Raw genomic sequence first — 13,928 nt, 5'->3', positions numbered from 1 at the left:
CTATAATACATAGTTACATACACATATTTCATACACACATTTTGACAACGTCTTGCTCTTAGGGTGCCAATGATTACCATGAAAGCATTCTCATTATAGAATCATTCAAAAATCGAAGGGATTTTTTTTCCCTCGAAAAGTAAAATCAAAAGGATTTTGGTCCTATTATAATTAATTTATAAGTATTTACTGTAATAAAGTTTTTTTTCTTTTTAATTGGTACTTAAACAACTTCTCAAAGAAATTATTTATACTTAAAAGAGAAGTAGAACGAACTTAATAAAGTTGAGTAAATCCTTTGCACTAATAAAGTTCCTTTGGCATTAATAAAGTTTCTCCAACAGTTTGTAAAGTGACGGATGGCATCATTCATCATCCTCTCTCTCTCTCTCTACATGAATATATATATATATATATAATATATCCTATTATTCATTAAATATTATATTCCAGTTCCACAAAGCTCTAGTCAATTGTTTTCTTCTTTTTACCCACTTTTCTTTCCACTCACACTGAAGGGCAGACAAAGAGGTAGGCAAAAAAATATATATATATTTACTATACTAATATATTAGCCCAGCCCAAAAAGTAAAAAAAAAATTAATAGTATTAATCCACCCCAAAAATCTAATGAAGCCCAAATCAACTGTATAAAGGTCCAAACCAAATAACCCCATGAATGGGCACCAGAAAATAAATAAATAAAAATTTAGGGCAAATCATTTCAGGCTTTTCAGCCTCCCGTCCAGCTCCTTCATATTTTAGGGCAAATCATTTCAGATTTTCAGGCTTTTCTTTTCAACCTCCCACGTTCACACTCAACAAATTGGAATAGCTTTCATGATTCATCACTTCAGACTCTTAAGTATAAAGCACAAGTGCACGGTCAATTGATATTCAAGATAAGTCATAATTCATTTCTTCAACTATTCAATATATATATATATATATATATATATATATATATATATATTTTTGCTTAAAAAAATTACTTAACGTGGGGTTTGGTTAATTGGTTGATATATTTTGATTTAGGTAAATTACTTAAAAATTTAAAATTACTTGTTTTGCAAACTTAATATAGGTCAACAAATTGAATTGAATCACACAATTTCTAATTAGATCTCCCTTTGCAGAAATTGCTGAAGGCCAACAGATTGGAATTGCTTTCATCACTTTAAACTCAGTATAACGCACAAGTACACAACAAACTGGATCAATTGATATTCAAAGGTAAGTCATTTCTTCAATTATTCAATATATATATATATATATATATATATATATATATATATATATATTATTCCAGATTTTTTCTTAACAAAATTACTTAATATAGGGTTTGGTTAATTGGTTGATATATTTTGATTTGGTAAATTACTTAAAAATTTAAAATTACTTGTTTTGCAAACTAAAAAGTCTAAAATAGAATTAAACAACAGTGCTTATGTTAATTTGGAAAAAATAGACAAGTAGTGATACTGTGATAGAATGTTAAAAAGTAGAAACTACACAAGCAATGATAGAATGTTAAAAACTAGAAACTACGATTTACAGCTAGTCTTATCATGGTATTGGTTGATATATTTTGATTTAGGTATTTTTTATCTAACTCATTCTTTAATTTTATTAAGTTAAATAATAATGGCTCAACATCAACCTCCAAATAAGAAAGTGAAAAAGGATATATCTAGTGGTAGTGCATCTAACGTTGACGATGATTAATCGAAAAATGATATACCTAATGATCTTATTTGAAAAATTGACTTGGAGTCTATTATTGACGAATTTGAGTCTTTCGTCGAGCACAACTTAGATAGATATTTTATAATCTTTGAATTTAAATATTTAAATATTTTTCTATATTATGTTATAATTTTTTTTTTTTTTTGCTTAAGAAATTTTGTTATTAAATTTATGTTTAATATTAGCCCACCCCAACGAGAAATCCTAGATCCGCCCTTACTCACACTCACATGTATGACACGCATAAAAAACACACACCCACGCACGCACGCTCCACCTTATTTATATAAATGTGCAAAATAAACACCCTTGCAGCTTAAGAATGTGCATGTAAACTCTCGACATTTGAAAATGTATAAAGTGACAGCTAATTATGATCAATTTTTTAAATAAAATTCCAAAATATCTTTAATAGTCTCTTTCTCCACTCTCTCATTTTTTTTTTTTAAAGACGTTTTTGATATTTCACTCTTCAAATTGAAAAAATATTCTTATTTACTCAATTTAAAAAATATAAGATTTTTTTTTTTTTTTTACTTTACCATTCTTTTTAGAGCAGTGATAGGAAACCGAAAGGTATCTCCCAAATTAATCACCGAATTTGACGTAACTTGGCCACGTTAGATTTTCACTCCTCTTGCGTGAGGGAACACAGTTCATCACGTGCAGGTAAAAAAAATAATTAAAAAAAGAAAAGAAAAGGTGGGAACGTAATTGTATATCGTGAAAAGGAATACCGAAAAATTCAGAAGTCTCCGAAATTAGAGAGAACTAATCTTTATCTTTTTTTAAGGAATCAACTTATCTTTATTTTGTTACATCAAATAAAATCACTACACTGGTTGAATTGCTCCTGGAGAAGAAAATTGATTCAAAGAGTGATGTTGTGAATACTCCCTAATTTTTTTTGCGTGATTCGAATACAAGATGATCATATAATTCTTAAAATTAGATCATTGAGTAATACCTAAATCTATTAAGAAATTTGTATAAAAAAATCTTTAAATATTTATGATTTATTACCAACATATATGTAATTATGTGTGTGTGTGTGTGTGTGTGTGTATATATATGTATATATTTGTATATACCCATCTTCTTTCGGTCATTTTCACAGTGTCCATGACTCCATTACCTTCCTTGTATTTTTCTCAAACAATTTTTTTATTTTTATTTTATTTATTTTTGGGGGTGATCTAAGCACGTGATGACTCTTTTACTCTTCACAATATTTTAGAGAATTTGACGTGACTTGACCGCGTTAAATTCAGTTGTTTTTTTCGGGGGTTACCTTCGCCCCCTTATCATTTTCCTTCTTTTTATTATTCATTTATGGGTTAAAAATCATAAAACCTCACTCTACTTTTAAAATCATGCATAAAATCACAGTAGAATTAAAAAATATCTAACAAAAGTTATTAAGTTACCTTGAACCCGTGTCTGACCCGTTCAACGTGTTGTAAAATGTCAAATTTGACATTACTATTTAATATTAAATTAAAAGCTATAATTATTATATTAAATTTTAAAAATATCTCTTTATAATAATATTATTTAATGTTAGATGAGTTATTATCTTACTAACAATTAAGACACATTTTCCATCCCCAATATTATTTTATAATTTTAAAATAATAATTATAACTTTTAATTTAATATTAAATAATAAGGTCAAATTTGACATTTCACAACTCATTTAATGGGCCAATTACGCATTTGTGAGTAACTTAATAAATTTTGTTAGTTCATAAATTTTTTTAATTCTACGTAGAATTTTATGCATGATTTTAAATTGAGGGTTTTTTATTTTTATTTTTATTTTTATGATTTTAACCCTTCATCCATTTTCACTGTTACTTGCACATACATCCACAGTTCCATCCTTCAATGCATACACTAGACACACACGTACACACTCCCACACGGTCACACCAATATGCATACACATACCCGCCCTTCTTTTATTCTTTATTTTATTTTTTTGATTTGTATCTTCCCTTTTACAGTATATTTAGAAAATGATCTCCATACTGGTTAATAAAAAAAATTATTCACATCAAGCATAACAATTATAATCAACTATTATTATGTTTATTATGGAAAAATTTCGTATAAGGTATTATTTCTGACAATATTTTATATACATATATATATATATTTATATATTTATGAAACTAAAACCAAATTGTTTCATGGAACAACTAAATCATTTCATTCACTCCAGTTCAATTTACTGGTTTTAACAAATTTTTGTGCTTTGATTAATACAACATATTGTTGTTTTATTTCCTTTACTTTTTGTTATTCATTCATTTACACTCTTACCTTAAAATATAGTAATTTATACTACTTCTTATCCATATTACTTGTTTTATAGGGACTTGTTCTTTAGTGACTTGCAGGGACAAACAATTGCTTGTCCCCCATAAGATTACTAAATTATCCTTTTAAAATTAGATAGGTATGTTATTATGAATTTATGATAGGAAGTCTTTTAAAATTTAAAGGGTAATTTCGAAATTTTAGTTTACTTTATCTTTTTAAATTGGACATAAAAGCATGGACAACAAAAATGAGATGAAAAATATTTTATAAGTAAATTTTATAACAACTTAAAACAAATTATCACAATCAAATAAGAGCATTTTCATGATTAGTTCTGATTATGACAAAACAATAATTTTGTGCAAATACATCACGTGTATGTATGTGATTCAATGGACTTCTGAAATTTTTTGCTAATGAAATGAAGAGATCAGGTGAAGTTAAGAAAATGTTTAGCATTAAGTAACCCAAATAGAAAATTAACCTATGTGTGTGTGTATATATATATACATACATACATATATTATGTACTCGTCGTAACTTATTCAAATACAGAGTCACAGAAGACAGTAGACAATAATTTGCTTTGTTTCCTAATTGGTCCACGTGTCCCAATGAGAGTCTAAAGGTTAAAAAAGTAATATAAAAGCGGAAGGCATTCAAAATTTGTCTATGAGAGAGAGAAAGAGCAGTGCAAGAGCAAATTGGAGGAGATTTGGTTAGGCAATTGTGGCCGTTTTCCTACAGGGTGCAGACTGCATTCGTTCATACACAAAAGTGGAGGAAAGCGTGAGTGCAATTGTAATAAGATGGGTACCGTCTATAAATCCCCCCTTGATTCCCCATTATCATCTCTTTATCTCTCTAACACTCCTTCAAACCATTTCTTCACAATTTCTCTCTCTATCTCTCTTTCTTCAACCCTCAAAACCCTTCTCTTCTCATCTCATATCATCTTTCTTTTGTTCCATCTTCTTCACAATGTTTAGATTTCTCATTCACTTTCGGCTAAGGCTGCAAACGAGCTGAGCCGTTCACGAATTACTCGGGCTCGGCTCGTTAATTACTCGGCCCGAGCTTGATTCATTTATAAATGAAGTGAGCTTGAGCTGAATTTTGAGGCTCGATTCATAAACGAGCCGAGCCTCATCAGGGGAACGGCTCTAGTCCTCGACCAGTGTTGCAGAAGAAACGAAAGTCACGGGGCTGGCACCCAAGTAAGAACAGTCTGGTCTGGGCTCGAACCCATCCCACACTTATATATATATATATATACACACACATACATATCCAACTATAATATATAATTTTATGTTATGAAGGCTTAGTCCACAGCCCATTAAATTTTTTAGTTATGTATTAGACCCAATTTTATTATTTATTCATTTTAAAACAAAAACCAAACCCATCTGTACAATCAAACACAAGCCCATTAAATTTTTTAGTTATGTTTTAGACCCAATTTTATCATTTATTCATTTTAAAACAGAAACAAAGCCCATATGTACAATCAAACACAACCCTATCTGTACAATCAAACCCAAGCCCATGTTTTATGTCTAGCTCTAATCATTTTTCCTTTTTCTAAAATTATTAGTAGCCCAAGCAGCAGCGGCAACAAACTCAACAATTTGCTTTCTGTCATGGAATCTTACTTCTCTCTCTTTCTCTTTTTATATTTGATTTTTATGTATTGATTGTCTTTCATCCAAACTGAATTTTAGTATAGATTTTGGAGTTTATTATTGATCTGTGCATCTCTCAACTTCTTCCATCAAAATCAACTCTGATAAGTTTAATTTTCGATAAAATTTATCACTTTCTTTCTCTTTTTCTCTCAAACTACTCTCTTTTTATTGCTGCCAATCTATTTCTCTCATTTTTTTTTTAGATCGGTTAGATACCAAATACAAAAAAAAAAAATTAGATAGCTCGAGCTTGGCTCGAGGCTCGTTTAACAGAGCCGAGCCGAGCCAAGCTTGAACCAAAATTTCTCGGCTTGGCTCGAGCTCGAGCCGAGCTTGAGCATTCTTCCACTTAAGCCGAGCTGAGCTCGAGCACACCATGGCTCAGCTCGATTGCAGCACTACCTCCGGCCAATATCCAGTCTTCGAACAACCTCAATGTATAAATGAGTAAGTATACAACACTAATTTAAGCTTTTGAATAAATGGGCAAACGCCCACCCGTTACAGTTAGGTCAAAAGTATTTTCAAATTTACAGGTTGAACATGGGGATACGATTCAAATACTTATCAGAATATATTGGACACGATTAAAAGTATTTTAAAATTTATGGGTCGACATGTAACGACCCGAACCCGTGGGTCTGGACCATTAATCAGGTCCTTACCCAGACCTGAGGTCAACTAAGGGCAATCTCGTCCTTTTTTATATTATCAGGGAATACACAAATCGTTCACAGGGCCATTGTATTTATAAAGAACAATTTATAAAAGGGAAAAGTCAAGGTGTAGGTCAATGAGAATAGTCAACCAGGTCAATGGGAAGGTCATCCGGGTCAATGAGAAAATCAGCCGGGTCAATAATAAAGTCAGTTGGTTGATGTTCCTTCATCAGCTGGCTGAAAGTGCAAGATCAGCCGGCTGGCTGAAACGATCCTTCAAATTACTAGCTCTCGGGACTTTGGAAAAGAAGGCTGTTAGCCGGTTGATGAATGGGGTTAGGCCGACTGATGGTGGAGTGTCGGTCGACCGATGGTAAGGTTCAGTTGGCCGAAACAAGCTACTCCACAACTCAACTCACTGGAATGCTACGAAATAGTTTGTCAGCTGGCTGATGAGCCCTGGAATGTTGCTATGTGCAGCCTGAAAGTCCGGAGATTTGGGCTCTTTACGAGTCAAACCTGATAGTCATTCGACTCCGAATTCACGACAACATAATTAGCATTCCATGGATATATATATATATATATATATATATATATATATATATATATATATATTGAACAGCTCACCAAATCACACATCATTTTCCATACAAAACATCATATTATACACAGTCCCGAATACATAAAGTACCAATAAAATTTTAGTTACAAAATATGACCATGCTTTACACAAAACAGTTACATTCTTCCAAGTGTTGTTTTACAAAAAGAAATGGGGTCCTTCATACAAAAGATGGTGAATTTATTTCTAGTCCGCTAAGCTTGTGGTGGATTTTCTTCCGCCATTTCTTTTACCAAACCTGAAAATGTTAAAATAAGGGGTGAGCATAAAGCTCAGTAGAAGTCACTTAAGGCGTAGTTTTGGACTCCCTTAAGTCACATAACATATAAGAGAAACGAGATAAGAGGTCATGTTTTGGGGTATGTAGAACACTACAATAAACCAAGATTATTTCTAACATAAAACATAACTTCTACTAGTGACGTACATGTTAACGTAAATGCACCCCGTTTCCAACTCGGTCTGAATCGGCCTAACCCACAACTTTGGAAAAACTCACTAGCTGACTTTATCGAGGCGAGATTGATGACTATCCCCGGTTCCAATTTTGGCAATGCCTGGCAACCGTTAAATGGTATAGTATCAACTATTTCACGCCCAAGGCCTGGCCGCGCTCCCTCTAGGCCAAGCTAGCCCCGGACTCGCGAAATCCGGTTCATTTTAAAGAAAACTTCTCTTCCATTATCAAAACTTCATTTCCAACATAATTTATTTATTTTGATTTTGATTTTTTCAATTCCTCTCCAAAGCCCTTCCTTATGCCATGTATAAAACTTCAATCTCAAGTCATGAATCCGTCATTATAACAAGAACAACATCACCATTGCATATCATAATAATCAAAGAAATATCATGGCACGATTTAGAAATCTCATAGTACAAGAGTATTATCACCCAAGGTAAAACATGTGTAATTCATCTATAAGCATACTTTTCACATAATCACTTACACAATAACAATTTATCATATAAAAAACAAGAATGTTCCTTAATTTCATACCAAGGTTCAATAATTCTAAGGACATAGTAAAGAAAGGAGAAAATTACTCAATTAGAACCAAAACTTAGGCATTAGGAAGACCCCTATCTTAATTAGAGTGCAATTCCTCAAAAGCCACAAATTCACTTCAAACACTAGAATTTGGAAATCCCAAAATGATAGCCAAACCAAGATTGGCTCTAATCAAACCATAGATCTCTTTGTGCTTTTCAATTTGCCGCAAATGACACCAAAAATCTCTTAAAAATGAAAGAGAAATCAAGATTGAAAGCCTTAAGGAAAAAGGAAAAAGGAAAAAGAAAAAGAAAGAGAGGGAGACAGAGTGGCGTGGAGAGAGAAGAAGAATTGAGGAGTGAGGCCAAAATTTGGCCTCTAAGCCTTTTTCTAAAAAAAAAAATGTGGGTCCCACTTTTTTAATGAAATTTTCTTTTCTTTTTTCTTTTTAATTCTAACCACAATTACATATATATATATAAAATAAATCACAACCACATTTTACACATTAAAGAAAATGTATATGATGCAAATGAACCCAACCATAAGCCCTCTACACGACAATTCCGAAAGCGGGTCCCACACGGGACCGTTTCGCTCGAAAAATGAAAAAATTCTAGAAAAATAAAAAATAACGAAATTCAGAAATATTACACGACACATGTGGATACAATTCAAATACTTATCGGACACAATTAAAAGTATCCTGAAATTTAAGTGTTTTTTATTTTTAATTAATTTAATTTTTTTTGACACGGTTGAAACACATAATGATACTAAAATGACTCGTATTGAACACTTTTAATGAGTGATTTTATAATTAATTTTTAAAAAAAGAAAATAGGGTTAAATGTTCAAAATACATGATGATTAGAAAAATAATATAAAAATTTAAAAATAATACTAATAAACATCTAACCATAAAATCTAAATTAATAATTTTATTCGTGATTGCGTGGACAAACTCATTTGGATCGAGAGTAGATGCAATATATCTTGCATTGCCTTTGCGGTACTAGTAAATCTCAAGATTTGATTTTACGTCAGACTAAAATTCTTTAATGTAATTTCCCTATTTTTTTTATAATGGTTATTTTTAGAGAGACTAACATCTATCTTAAATTTGAATGTCAGATACTCTGAAAAAGACTGTCACGAGTAATGCGAAGGTACACAGACCATTTAAATCTACACCAACATGCATTTACCCCCTTTTAATTTCTCTTCACTAACCAAGACCAACTATTACTTATTTATTTCTTAAACTACCCCTCCTTAGTTCAAAAAAAATAAAACCCCAAAATGGTTCAAAACTCCCAAAAACTCTTATTACCGTATTTTTTTTTATTTTTTTATTCATTATTCTAACCCTAGCTCCCAAACAACTCATTACTCTTATATATCTCATTAGTCATTACAGCCGCCCCTCTCTTGCCTCGTCTCTCCACCCTCTTCTCTCTTCACACCCTCTTCTCTAGACTCTAGTTATCCTCGTCTCTGTGACAGTCTTCACTCTTCACCTCTGTTTTTGTTCACTCTTCGCCTCTCAATCCATCACCTCTCAATCCATTGTTGACCAGATTCGAAGCAACGGCGACCTCTTCGTGTGTATCTACCTCTTTTCCGGTGAGTTCACAATTTTTTTGCATGGATCTTCTTATTCTCCTCTTCTCTGAATATTTTTTGTTTAAATAAATCAATATTTTCTGTTAATCACCATAACACAGTGATGGATCTTCTTATTCTGGAAGACGACGCCGCCGACGGCCATCCCGTGGCTGAACTGTAACTGTGTGGCTTCGGGCTCCACTGTGTACGCCATCACGGAGGGTTCTCGTATCTGTTCGGTGAACGCCGCCGATCTCTTAGGTTGCTGGAGTGCGATTCAGGCCAGTGCTAGTAAACCTTCAGTTTATTTTCCTTCAAGATAGGGAATCCATTGCCCTAACCCTTCCCAAGATGTAAAGTTAAAGTTTTTCATTGGAAAATAGACCCAAATGAAACTCTATCTCGGATTGAGGAGGTGTTTTGCTTTTTCTGAAATTTTGATTCTTTGTGTTTTTTTTCATTTAAGGTTTCCTTGCTGCCATGGACTCTTCTTTTTCCCTGTAAATATCATTGATTTTGTATTCATATATATATATATATTTTAAAATGAACAAGATTGACAAGCCCAATCCGCAGAAACCGAACCGATCCGATGCGTTACTTCACGGATCGGTTTGGTTCGGATTGAAGGCTCCACGGATCGGTTAGGTTTCAATTTTTGCCAATCCGTGGGGACCGGTTCGGCTTGATCTTTATCCCCAAACCGAACCGATCCGAACCGTGCCTTCTCCTCCATCTATATAATAATATACCTCTCACTTTCCAAAAAAAAAAAATATACCTAGTCGTCTCTGTGTTGCTTAATTTTCTCCTTCGTCTCTGTTTTTGTTGTTTATCTCTGTTGCAGGTGTCAGTCCTCCCTCTAGTCTCTACCCTGCCCAAGGATAATGCCTCCTCAGTCATCTGGTAAGTAACATGACCACTTATACTACTACTTTGTTTGGGTTTTTAGAGTTATTTTATCTGCGGATTTTATATGCCCAAAAAATTAACACAAGTTATTGAGTTCAAAGTATTACTTGTTGAGCTTCCAAAATGTATAGAACTTCATTAACAAATTTAAGTTTTCTCATCTTTAATCCTGTGATTATAGGTATACTTGTGGGGAAGAAAGCTCAACGTGAAGTGAGTGGTATCGGAAAAATATTGGTATATTCCTTAACATACTGTTAGTGGAATTTTCATTACCTGAGAATATTGATATAGTCCTTCAGTTACCTGGCAATTCAGTTGTCATGTCATCACTCACGTTAGCATAGGTAACACGTGAGCTACATCAGGATGAAAGGATTGTCTTCAAACCGCTTCATATAAATATATTATTACTATGTATAGGTTTAGCATATAGGGTTTAAGATTACTTCTCTCCGCGCACATCATCATCCCCTATATAAACTCCCATGTAATCTTATATTATACAACATCAATACAATATACATTTGTTTTGTCTCTCTTATTCGTAACACATCTCTTCATTTGTTCTATGATTCTATATCTCATCATTTGCCATAATTTTTTTTTACTAGATCAAAGAATTATATTTTATTAGATGCCCCTTTTTTGTGCTGAGTTCAATGTATCTTAGTGTTAGTGCTAAATTGATATTGTATTAAAATGTTCAGATTTCTCACTCACCTCCGGCCAATAAAATTGACTCTTCTATATTATAAGTCCTATTTCTGCTCCTGTTGAATTTGGTTTGGTAGTAATTTAATGCTATTGTTGTTTTTGTAACATAATGAGAGAAATTTTCCATTTATCTCTTGTTGATTTAGAGCAAGGATGTATATGAAGCAGTTTATGATAAGAATCTTGCAAAAATGCTACTATATGGAAGGAGTAAAAAAAAATTCCAAGGTGTGTATTTTGTTCATAACATGCCTCCTTTGTTATCAGATTCTTTTTCAATTCTATGTATGTGATCACAAAATGTGGGATCTTGGTGTTCTGGGTTGCTGCTAACTTCTAATGCACTATAAAACTCATAAGGTTGGTTTCACCTTAAATGACAACTTATTCTCCGGAGACCTGGTGTTTTCCACATTACTTGAGAGTAACTAGACTCCATTGGAATGTGAAATTAATAATTGTGCAATTTGACTTATAAAAGTTAAATAATAATTGGTATTTAGTGGACATGTTTCTGAAATGCCATGTTATATGCCATGTGATGATTCTGTATGATCTTCTAGTTTTCCTCTTATCTACATATTTATTACGTAGACAGCTGTGCTAACAGCTACAGCCCAATATCCCTTTGATAGACCTTTTTTCCAGCAACATGTTCTATTTAAAAGTCCTATTTCTGCTCCTGTTAAATTTGGTTTGCAGTATTATTTGTTTTTGTAGTATAATGAATTTTTTTTTTGTTCTTTTATCTCTTGTTGATTTAGAGCAAGGATGTACTTGAAGCCTTCTATAAGAAGGTTCCTGCAAAAAGGATACTATTTGGAAGAAGTGAAGGAATGTTAAAGATGTGTATTTTGTTGTTTTGTATCTTTTGTGTGGGATTCTGATCACAAAATGTGGAATCTTGGTGTTCTGTGTTTCTGCTAATGCACTATAAAACTCATAAGGTTGGTTTCACCTTAGATTACAACTTATTCTCCAGATAACTGACTGCCTTCAATACCCCATACACATTAGATAGGAATTAAATACAGTGTATGATTGAGAAGAACAAAAGTAGAACTCTGTAAAAGTCAGCCTGAAGAGGTCTCCTTGAGAGTCAGTGGCATAGAATAGAATAGATCAGTAAGCTTCACTCCTGATGAAAAATATCTTTAGGTTGAGTGTAGCAGAGAAAAATGATTCTGTTCTTCAACATATCCTTTTTTATCAGCAATCCACTTTGGTCATTTTGATGAATTTCTATATCACGTCTTTGTTAAGTAATCTAGTTCTTAAATTATTTCATCCATGCTCTTTTTGTGTATTGTGTTTTACTGATTTTAATTTTTTTGAGATGCTCAAGATGGGGAACTTGTCAGCATGGATACTCCAGATATGGAGTATCTGGTGATCCAGAACCAAATTACCCACCCCCGCCCTGTCTCTAGATGCATTGGCATTAGGTGTTGGAATAATCCTCCTAAAAAGGAATCAAAAAAAATACAAGAGAAAGGATTTTGACAGCACTGACGATGTCAAAAATCACTATGACAATGTTGTTGACCGCGACCCTTGCTGCAATTGCCTAGAGCACCACGCTGATTTTCCTTGTGAATACTGCGGAAATGCGTTCACTTTAGAATATGAACAAATATTGTTATTATGGTTATTATTATTATTATTATTTATGTGTTTTTTATTATTTATTTGCAGGATGTGGGATGCTTGGAACAATTGGAAGGACGAACATGGATACTGAAATATATATATATATATATATATAAATATATATATATATTTTTTATGGTATATTCCAGCTTTTGCTCCATATCATCTCACTATTTGTCACTTAATTTTGCGCTCCTGTTTTATGTAAATTAGAGTATGCCCCCTTGACAATTGTTATCTTTGGCCTTTTAGCTTATTATGGAAACCTTACTTATCAAAAAGAAAAACTAAATTAGAGTATGCCCCATTGACATTGTTATCTTTGGCCTTTTAGCTTATTATGGAAACCTTATTTACCAAAAAGAAAAACTAAATTATTGTCTGCCCCTTGACAATTGTTGTTAGTCTGTAAATAGTAAGTAAAACTAAATTTGAATCTGGGAGCAATACCAAAAAAAAGTGATTAGTCATTCTTAGATTCAGAATAAGCAAGTACTATTATCAGTGAACCATTGCATTTACTACTGCATGTCATGTTGGGCACGTGATGTATGTGCTCTACTTTAAATATGATCATAACTCCAAATCCAAATCCTATCAAAAGACCCACACGGTGTTCGTTGGTGCGATTTGTTGTTTGAATTTTCTGTTCTGTGTTCTTGTTCTTGCCAACACGATGTTCCACGAGTTTCTATTTATTCACAGCTCTGCATTATTGTTATTGTTCAAACCCTACCACTTTCATGCAAATATTTGTAGAGATTTGCAAGTTTGTATTTTCAAATGATTGAGAAAGTGTGCTCAAATTGCACCCTGATTCAAGTATTCCAACCAGTATGGATTATTTGCAAACTCCCAAAAGGATAGAGCCAACCAGCAACCAAAGACTCATGTTTCTTCTCATGTTATGTCGTAATCTATGTTACGTAACAGCGGAGTGGGAGCGCGAAACGACAAAATATAAGTTACAAAGAGTAAGAATCAAAGTGAAAGAGCGTGGGCGA

The 13,928-nt window shown here is 32.8% G+C and overlaps 1 long non-coding RNA gene across 1 annotated transcript; it reads left to right on the top strand.

The window, feature by feature from the left end:
* The first annotated feature begins 9,430 nt into the window (after window positions 1-9,430).
* On the top strand, window positions 9,431-13,224 carry LOC132307479 (uncharacterized). Its single transcript, XR_009482246.1, has 6 exons — window positions 9,431-9,663; window positions 9,765-10,060; window positions 10,493-10,551; window positions 10,739-10,794; window positions 11,421-11,502; window positions 12,970-13,224. It is a non-coding gene; the product is annotated as an uncharacterized LOC132307479 (long non-coding RNA).
* The last annotated feature ends 704 nt before the right edge of the window (window positions 13,225-13,928 follow it).

This window comes from Cornus florida, unplaced genomic scaffold (assembly GCF_030987335.1).
Source record: "Cornus florida cultivar Cherokee Brave unplaced genomic scaffold, ASM3098733v1 CherokeeBrave_3.0.0_Hap2_Chr01, whole genome shotgun sequence".
NCBI lineage: Eukaryota > Viridiplantae > Streptophyta > Magnoliopsida > Cornales > Cornaceae > Cornus > Cornus florida.
This window is presented reverse-complemented; position numbering and strand designations above follow the sequence as displayed.